The sequence below is a fragment of the Ipomoea nil genome, unplaced genomic scaffold (assembly GCF_001879475.1).
Source record: "Ipomoea nil cultivar Tokyo-kokei standard unplaced genomic scaffold, Asagao_1.1 scaffold1869, whole genome shotgun sequence".
In the NCBI taxonomy this organism is placed as follows: Eukaryota; Viridiplantae; Streptophyta; class Magnoliopsida; order Solanales; family Convolvulaceae; genus Ipomoea; species Ipomoea nil.
Genome location: NW_017618297.1, coordinates 1 through 10,952, shown reverse-complemented (window position 1 = coordinate 10,952; position 10,952 = coordinate 1).

Genomic DNA, 10,952 nt, shown 5'->3' with positions numbered 1-10,952 from the left:
TTGCACAAAGCTACACCCCACCAAGGTTTTTCGTAAGCTCCTCTTGTTACTCCGCCTTCCCGAGTACTTCGCACCAAGCTGTACTCCTACACCACGAGAACTACGCACAAAGCTACGTTCTCACAGGGTTTTCACAAGCTCCTCTTGTTACTCTGCCCTTTACAACGAGTGCTACGCACAAAGCTACACTCAACCAGGGTTTTTCACTCTCTCTAGTTACTCCGCCCTCTTTCTACACTCATTAGAGAAATCTACAAAGAGATAAAATTTCCCTCTCACTCAGACTTGAATGTAATTTCTATGAAGCTCTGTTTCCCCCTTTTCGGCTAATTGAAAAATAGCTTGTATCTTTTTGCTTGTATGTCTTAGCCGTTGTTCAAGTCGTTGTTGTCTTCAAGTCTGCTTGGACAATTTATAGCCAATGAAAGCTATTTGCCCGTTGATCAACTTTCGATCTCGATCGTCCATTTCGAATTGTAGTTGATCAAATGATATTGTCAAATTGATATGAAATATTTGGTAGATGTCATTTCTCCTTTTGTCAGATGATTTGAATAATTTGCCCGTTGCCGTGTCTTGAATTTTGTAGCCTCCAAAATTTGAATAAGTTTGGCGCGGAAAGTTTGATATTTCTTGTCCTTCATAAATGCTCTGACATGTCAAGTTGATCAAATAATTTATCTGCTGATTCTTGCTTGAGTATAAAACAATTTCTCCGCGAATCAGCCTTCTTCGAGCGTCTCTGATTCCTCCGTAAAAACTTGATGTTCAGATGAAAATATATCAAATATTTTCTCCTTCATGATCCTTGTAAAATAATTTACTGGAACCTCTGTAAAAACTTCATAGTTGTTCATGGTGAGATGCTCTGTTTCGATTTTAAGCTTGGTCCACCATACTTGGTGTGTTTCTCCATCTGGTGCATGGCTCTTGTGAGACTTGTGCATTCACTTTGGTTAGTCTCTAATTTAGCTAGTCTCCCAGCTTAGCTAGTCTCCATGTTAGCTAGTTTCCTTGCTAGCGAGTCTCCTTGCTAGCTAGTCTCCATTTTAGCCAGTCTCCACTCCAAGCTAGTCTCCAATACACTTTAGCTAGTCTCCCATACGGTGTGGGCTAGTCTCCCATATGGTTTGGGCTAGTCTCCCATACGGTGTTAGCTAGTCTCCCATTCGACATTAGCTAGTCTCCCATACGGTTTGGGCTAGTCTCCCATACGGTTTGGGCTAGTCTCCCAAACGGTGTTAGCTAGTCTCCCATACGGTTTGGGCTAGTCTCCCATACGATGGAGGTTAGCTAGTCTCCCATACAATTTGGGCTAGTCTCCCATATGGTTTGGGATAGTCTCCCATACGGTTTGGGCTAGTCTCCCATACGGTGGAGCTAGTCTCCCAAGTAAGGTAAAAATCCTTCACTTGAGATTCAAACTTAGGATTATTTGGCATAGCTCACACGCGTTTCTTCCAACTCCTCTAGCATGGTTCTTGGTGACTTATCCGCATCATAATTGTGTTAAGCTATAATCCCGCTTAACTTCTTCAAATAAATTATGATCTTCCAAACTTGTACATGCGTTGCATGATATGGGTGCACCATACTCCGTAGACTTGAACTGACTCAAATAGAATAAAAATGGGGACTACTTGATTTTTCAAAAATACATTCAGCTCATCAAAATTTACAATATATTCCTAACATCAGGACAACTAGCCCAATCAGAATCAGAGAAAGCATGAATGTCTCTGGATGAGCACCGTTGTATGCGTAAACCATGATCAACTGTTCCCTTAACATACCTGAGTACCCGTTTGAGCTGCTCCAAGTGTGATATGGTGGGAGCATGAATATGCTGGCATAACTGATTAAATGATAGGTCAGGTCGTGTGACAGTGAGATATTGCAGTGCTCCAGCTAGACTCCTGTACTGTGTGGGATCGTCATATATATCTGAATTGAAGGGAACAGTTTTCGAGACAGAGATAGGTGTAAAAAGGGGTTTGCATTCAGACATTCTAGCCCGTTTTAAAATATCATTCATATACTGTTGTTGAGATAAAATAATCCCATTGTCACTCTTAACTGTTTCAATACCCAGAAAGAAATTTGGTTCACCAAGATCTCTGATTTTGAATGTAGCAGACAGTTTGGACAAGAGCTGAGGCATAATACCCTGATCACTTCCCATTACATGAATGTCATCCACGTACACCAATAGATAAACCAAAGCAGAGTCTTTAGAGTAATAGAACAGAGAGACATCTGTCTTGGATGCTTGAAAGCCAACCGATAGTAAAAACGTATGTAGTCGATTAAACCAAGATCTGGGAGCTTGTTTTAATCCATACAGAGATCTTTTTAACAAACAAACATGATTCGGGAAGTTAGCATCAATATAACCAGGGGGTTGTTTCATATAAACTGTTTCAGCCAGATTACCATTTAGAAAAGCATTATGAACATCTAGCTGTTTGATAGACCACCCAGATGATAAAGCTAGAGATAGAAGGAGTCTTACAGTCATAGGCTTTACCACTGGACTAAAAGTGTCGAAGAAGTCCTGACCTGGAACCTGATTAAAACCTTTCGCAACCAGCCTGGCTTTATGCCTTTCAATAGCACCATCAGTCTTTCTCTTCGTACGAAACACCCATTTACAGCCAATAATATTCATACCTGCAGTGGGTGGAACTAGAGACCATGTGTGGTTATGCAGGAGAGCATTGAATTCTTGGTCCATGGCTTCACGCCACTCAGGATATTTGACAGCTTGAGAGTGACACGTGGGTTCCGTGGGATGCACCTGAGCTACCAGAGCAAAAAGAGGAGCATCTGCATTGCTGCGAGTGGCCATAGAGTGAGTACGGACATTGGGCCTGATGGACCGCCCACGTGGACGGCCTCGCCGGCGAGCAACAGGCTCCACAGGATCACCCGACGAGGCAGCCTGTCCGGGATCCACGATTGGTTCAAATGAAGCAGGTAGCGGCGGTTCTGGCGGCTCACCATTGGACACGACAGGAATAGGTGTGCTGTGACTGAGAACAGATTCCGCCCAAGGTCCAGAAAACGGAGTAGATTGATCCTGCAAAGAAGTTTTAGTAGCAAAGGGGAAAACTTCTTCATGAAATCTGACATGCCTGCATGTGTAAATCTTATTAGTATGTAAGTCCATGCATCTGCACCCCCTAAATGACTCAGGATAACCTAGGAAGACACATGGAGAAGACCTGTATGACATCTTATGACGATTATATGGTCGAAGATGAGGGTAGCATAAACACCCAAAGACATGAAGAAAAAAGATAGGAAGGAGGGTATTTATGTAACAGGAGATGAGGACTGGAGTTATTTAATACAGAAGATGGCATTCTGTTAATTAAATAGGTAGCAGTCTCAAAGGCAAAATCCCAAAATTTCAAAGGAACAGAGGCATGAGTCAGAAGAGCCAGATGAGTTTCAACAATGTGACGATGTTTTCGTTCAACACGACAATTCTGTTCATGTGTATAGGCACAGGATTGTCTATGTTGAATTCCTAATTGAACAAATGAAGAATGCAACTTTTTGTACTCAGCACCTAAATCAGACTGAATGGCCTTTATTTTGCAATTAAAGGACCGTTCAACAAGAGTATGAAATTTATCAAAGATGACATAGAGATCAGACTTTAATTTCATAGGGAAGAACCATGTATAACTAGAATAGTCATCCACAAAGATCACAAAGTAACGGAAGCCAGATGTAGATAAAGTGGGCGCAGGACCCCAAATGTCTGTGTAAATAAGATCTAGTACATGAGAACTAGAGGAAGCAACACGAGGGAGGGGAAAACGGGCAGATTTGCCTAATTGACACGCATTGCTTAAAGAATTAGTACAACGAATATTATCACGAGATCCACTAACTAAACAAGATCGAAGTATATGGCTAAGAACATGGTTATGAGGATAACCCAGACGATTGTGCCAAGTGGAAGTCGAGGCACGAGCGGAAAGAAACGCTGACGGAGACGAACTAGGTAATGGAAGTGTGTATAGTCCCCCAGAACTATTGCCCCGAAGAAGTATTTCCTTGGTAGTGATATCCTTCACAACAAAAAAAGAGGGGTGAAACTCAAAAAAGACTTTATTATCGGATGCAAACTTCTGAACAGATAATAAAGAATTAGATAAACATGGAACATGAAGTATATCAGACAATGTGAATGATCTAGAAGGGGTATTAAAAGAAGCATGGCCAACATGACTAATAGATAAACCCATACCGTCACCGACACGCAAGGTGTCATTGCCAACATATTCTTCGGAGGTGGTCAAAGCAACAATGTCCGGAGTAACATGATTAGTTGCCCCTATATCCGTGATCCATGTTTGTGGAGTACCAACATCTGAATTATCTTGATATGTTAGATTGGCCTGAGGTGGGGAATCATACCGGTTATAGCATACATGAGCCTCGTGACCAGTCCGCCTACATATCTGGCACTGAACCTAATTGCCACCACTGTTGCGTCCGCGACCGCGGCCACCACGCCCACGGCCACCTTGCTGTCTACCGCCACCACCACGATTGGACCCACCGTTGCCACCGCCTGCTCGTTGACTGCCGCCACGGTTCTGACCTCCGCGACCTGATCGGCCGCCACCGCGCTGAACAGCAAGAGCCGCCGGAGCACCGCCGTAATCACGGCTGGCGATAAATTCCTGGGCGCCGAGGAAGTCCGCCAACTCCTGGAGCGTGACCGGCTGCCCACGGACGAGACGCGGTGAGGGCACGAAATTCCGGTCTCAAGCCGCGAAAAACAAAGAGATTCTGATCGTCGAGGGAAACGACGCGGCCGGCGAGGGTGGGCTCTTCAACAATCACCTAAGCTCGCCCGATGTAATCCGCAATCGACGAATCACCCTGGTCCAGTCCTTGCAACTGGCCGAGAAGGTTTAACGCGCCGGCGCGGGAGGAAGACGACAACGTCTGAGCAATGGCCTCCCAAAGGGCACGACTCGTGCGACGTCTGACGACGATTGGCATGACCTCGTCAGAGAGGGAGGAAACAAACATGGACAACAATGCTTGATCTTGACGCATCCAAACGGCATAGGCGGGGTGTAACACCCCCCCCCAAAAAAAAGACTACTTAAAACGAGTCTTAACACCTGCAGATCAAGCACAAAACTAGCACAGCGGAAGATAAAAAGATAACTGGATAAAAGGAATCCAAAACGGGGTGTTATGCCACGTATACCACACTAGGTATACGCTACGGCGACAATCTGCAAGTGTAACACTATCTCAAAAACAACCAAACTAGAACAATCTAAAGACATTGGCACACAGGCCTCAACAACACTGTCTAAAGATATAGGTGCTAAGCTACCGGCTCTAGACATCGCGCTCGACTACGCATCACCTGAAAGATACAAAGATAAACATCGGGGCGACGCCCAGTCAACGAAAGATGCTGGTAACCCACCAATACCGTTAAGTATCATAAATAGGTAGATATATAATATGAAAACCATTTTCGAAACGGAATACATATATATAAGTCAAAAGCCAAGATCAAAAGACAACACAAGACTCACCACTCACAAGGACAAAACCGGGAACACATCCCAAACCACAAAGGTTAACCACACACAAGGATAAAGACTCATCCAACGGCAACACATGCCAAAACACACCACAAGCCTCCGTGACTACACACGTCACGAGAGAAGAGAACTCACCACAACAACGGCTTCACAAGCCCTCGTGACATCACCCATCACGAGTTGATATGCCTTCCTTATGCCCTGTTCCAACCTTATGGCTACCCCCAACCTTGTACCTTCGGTGCCAACCATTACCTCCAGAAAGCCCCTGTATAGCCAAGTCCAACCTTATCCCTCCAGGACCGTCGTCCCCCACCTATAACCACCAACGAAAACCCACCAATTCACGGCAACACATGCCCGGATAACACAATGTTATCCCCCAAACACGTGGACTTAGCCACAACTCCATGAAATCACGTCACGGCCACCATGAGGACCGCTGCAATACCTTGGTGACTAGCGTCCGATACCACTAATCGTGCAATCCAGGTAAAGTCACACACGCACCACCACTCACACGAAACAAGCAACGGATTGCAACAGAGGTACGAAACATACTCAATCAAGAGACAGGTCACCACCCATCGACACAACGACGCTAGCATTAGGATAATAACTAGCAAGCTCAACAACGAAGAAACTCAAGATAGTTCCGAGGAACACACAAGACACCACATGGTTCAACGAAACACAATGTTGAACACTTAGCACGATACACAATACCAAGGATCCTATATAGATACCTACTAAAAGCTCTAGACCTACGAAACATCAAGAAGACGCTCAAATAGTTCCACAAAAGAACAACGAGAGGCCAAAAGATCAAACACCGAGACAAACGAAACACGGGGAACAAATCCCACCTCAACATCGCTGTGTTCCCCGCGGGTGGACCCACGGGTAGCGCCCCACCCGTGGTCCCGCCCGCGGGTACAACACCAACAAGGCATACGTTCCCGCGGGTAGGCCGGCGGGTGGTGCCCCGCCTGCCATTACGCCCGCGGGTACGTCCCTGTACCACAACAAATCCCTTCGGGGATTTTCTCCTCCAAACACAAATTCAAGTCCAAAACATGCCAAATCTCACCAAGCACAACAAAATGACTTGAACCAAGGAAAATGCCAAGAAATGGCACAAAGGAAACCTAAACACAAGCTCTTGATATGCAATATCACAAGTTAAATGCATAAACTCTCACATTTCATAGAAAAACACAAGTAGAAGCCAAGAAATCATATATAGGTAAGCAAAATAGGTTTTGTAGAGCATGGGTTACCTCTTGAAGACCAAAAGACTCTTCTTACACCACAACAAGCCCTCCACTAAGCTCACTAGCCAAACCCACTTCAAGATCAAACCAAAAGATCATAAAGATCCAACCTTTAAGAAAAGACAACTAAGATGGAACCAAAAAGACTAGACAAGCTTAGATCTTACCCTTCTAGATGCCAAAATAGAGGAAAGATTGAATCTTGGAAGCAAAACTTGGAATCTTGACAAAGGCTTCTTTTGGCTTGAAGAACAAGCTACTCTTGTTTTCTAGAGAGAAGGTAGAGATATTTTCTAGGAAATGTAAGGGAATGAAATGAAGAAGTCTTCTAGGTTTAGGTTACAAAACAAGCTCTTGGTGAAAAGACAATGATACCCTTACTAACTCTTAGAAAGTGTAAGGAACAAGGGGACTCCTCTCAAGGCACAAGGTATAACACCACTTAAAGATTGACTAGTCAAATACTAGTCCTTGAGTATCAAAAATCAGGATTTTAGGAATCAATTCCTCAAAAGAAATAGAATTAATTACTCAATTAATTCATGGTTTGAAGTGTGGATTTTTGGGGCCTCTCCTCCTTCAAAGAAGTTTCGTCCCCGAAACTTGGGTACAACGAATTAAGAACGAAAGGTAACAAGGAAACAAAATTGTGACAAGAAGTCCAAGAATATCCCTTTTGGTCAAAAACTCCAAAAGTTCTCACAAGTTTCCAATGCAAAGAGAAAGACATTACGAATTCAAGGATAGGCAAGAGGTCAACAAACGGATAGATTGGCATCAAGAACTCTAACCTCAACACAACAACCAACTTCTAGACAACAACCAAGAACTAAACTACTAACCCAAACACCAACTAACACACTAGCTAAACAACAAGGCAACAAACAAAGCAAGCAAGCACACAAAGCACACAACAACCAAACACCAAGCTACAAAGGCTAAGAAGCAACAAAGAAAGAAACGAACGGGGTTACCACAACACAACTAGAACTCTTCAGTCTCTGACTCTTCGGCCTCTTCAGACACTTCCTCTTCGGCTTCAACTCTGTGGCTAGAACTAGCTTCAAATCGATCAAGCCTCTGATGCACTGCGGCAAACTGCGACCTCACAAACGCAAAACCCTCGGCGATCATACTGTTCTGCTGACGAAGCAAAGAGGCGACATCCTGCCCTCTCTTGGTGCGAACTTCTTCCCTTCTACGGCGTTCCTCACCATCTGATTCACTTACTTCAGCGGTCTCCGGTGCCCCTTCTTCTTCTTCCTGATCCGCTTCTTCCTCAACTTCTTCGTCACCACCCAAACTCTGGACAACAAGGCTCAACTTTCCGGCATGAATCTCAAGCTCAGCAGCTAACTCTGCTCTCTCAACAGGTGCTTTCCTAGCAACCTCTTCAAGCGTGATGTACTCACCACTATCCAACAGAAAAAGATTACAACTTCGGAGATTGGCGGTATCCAACACCATCTTTCCCACAGCCTTCGAGGGACAACCATCCACACTAACACCTTTCTTAACCAAAATCCAACTTAACACCATGCCATACGACAAACTCTTCCGATTGTGATCCCGGCAAAACACCATGTGTTGCATCATCAAAGCAGGAAGATTGAACTTAACCATATTCTTCAGACAGAAAGCAAAGGTACACTCCAACTTACCCAACAAACTGCTCTTGTTGTTGTTAGGCAACAAACAATCTGACACCAACATAACCAAGATCTTTTGTTCCGCAGACAACCACTTCTTTTCCGGCCTCGAAGCTTGAGTGAAACCACTCGTACGGCCAAACAGATAACTCAAATAGTCACGGTACCCCATGGTATCCGTACTAATCCAAGAATGACCACTGTACTGAGCCACTCCGGTAGCAGACAAACTCAACAACTGAGCTAACCTCTTCTCAGACAACACAACCTTCACACCTCTCACCTTAGAGGTGATCTCAAGCCTTTCACCTTCCTTCGTCACCACCATGTGACGGTAAAACTCTTTCACCAAACTCGGGTAAAGTCTCGGGCCCTTATGGCGAGAAAACCATCCAACAAACCTTGAAGCTTAAGCAAATCCAACAAGGAACTTGGAAAAGATTCTGGATCAAAAGCATTACCTTCAAGCACAAGGTAGTGGGCATCCACCCATTCCGCTTTCCTTGCCAAACTTGACCTTCTAGGCATGGTGAAAGATGATCCAAAGCTCAACAAACAAAGCCCACAACTTCTTCTTCTTCTACCACACTCTCGCGGCTCTCTCTCTCTCTCTCTCGGCTCTCCCTCTCTCTCTCTCGCGGCTGCTCGGCGACACAGCACAGCAGACGCCGGCGGCGACGGGACGGCGAACTTCGGCGACGAGGCGGCGGCGAACGGCGACGGGCAGGTGGCGCTGGGCGACGGGGTGGGGTGGCTTCGGGTAGCTCACGGGTAGGGAGAAGGAAAAAAGATGAAGAGAATTTTGGGAAAGAAATTAGGGATTTGGGTGAGATTGGGGAAAAGATGATTAAATTTGGGGATTTTGAACAAAGTGGGATTTAAGGTTTAGAAAGAATTAAAATTGGTTAGGTTTCAAGAAAGATAATTGGCTCAAGTGGTTTAGAGGTTGGGTAGAAAAGAAATTGGCTAAGGTTTGAAACTCAAAGGCTACAAAGAAACATTAGGCTCAACTTTTAGGCTACACAAGAAAAGATTTTGGTAGGGATTGGTTAATTTTCCAAATCAAAGAATACTTGGAAAATTTAGGGAAAAGCTCAAGGAATTGTTGTAAGAACAACCAAGTCCAAAGGTGAAAGAATTGGGTTAAGCACAAGATAAATCAAGGATAGATGGCTACCACAAACAAGATGCCAACTAAAGAGAACACTTAGCAAGAAAAGAGTCTATACTAAGCACCTCAACGAAAAACAAGCAAGGGAAACAAACCAAGGATTGCCAAACAAAGACAACTGCGAAACACAAGATAACACCCAAGGCAACAAAGGACACAAAGACAACTACGAAACACAAGATAACACCCAAGGCAACAAAGAACACAAAGCTCTTGGGGACACAAGGATAGGCTCAAAACAAGGGTTACCTGCTAGCTCCTCCTCCACCAGACCCTCCGACTCCGCCTGCGAACGCGTCATCCACAAAACTCTCCCAGCGGCCTAACTCCAACAGCTCCACAACTCGAACTCACTCCTGGTGCTCCTCCAACTCCCGGGGGTGGCGGCAACACTCTCTGGACCAATAACCTGAGGACACTCCGCAACTCTATGACCAACAACCCCACAGCGAAAACACTTAACGCCTGGCCAGAGCAAACTTGACCCGGATGCACCTTCCCACACTTGCGACAACCAACCGACTTAGCTTGAACCTGAGGCTCCATCCCAACTGGTCCTTGAGAAGAAGATGACACAACTCTAGCCGGAAAACTCGGTCGGGGCTTCTTGAAAGCAAAAGAACCACCACTCTCAACTCTCTTCCTAGCCAACTCAAGCAAACTCTTCTAAAGCTGTTGAACACGAAACAGATCCGCGGCACACAGATACGCATCCTTGAGGGAACTGGCTCTACTCACCGTCAACGCTTTTCGTGCCTCATAATTCAGACCGGCAACGAAACGCTCAACTTTGGCAAGCTCTGTAGGCACCAACACCCTCGCGAAGCGCGCCAACTCTAGGAACTTCTTGTGGTACTCCACCACAGATAGGGGCCTTGCTGCAGATGAAGAAACTCATCAAACATGGCGGCTCGCACATGCGTTGGGTAGAACCTTTCGCGCATCCTGTCCTTAAGCGCGGTCCAATCAAACCCAGGCTCTTCAAGAAAGGCCGGACTCTCGTGAACCCACCACAGATCAGCTTCTTGGCAGAAGTAAAACGTTGCCAGTTCTACTCTCCTCTCTTCGGGACAACCCACCACGGTAAAGATCTTATCAAACACCCGTAGCCACTCTTCGAGGACTACAGGGTCTTCTTCACCAGCAAAGGAAGGCGGCCGATGTCCAGACACAAGGCGACCCACATCGCGGTGCCCAACAGGAGGCGGAGGCGGCACAGCTTGATTGTTGTTCAACAGAGCTTCACTGAGAGACTGCATCGTCTGCGTCA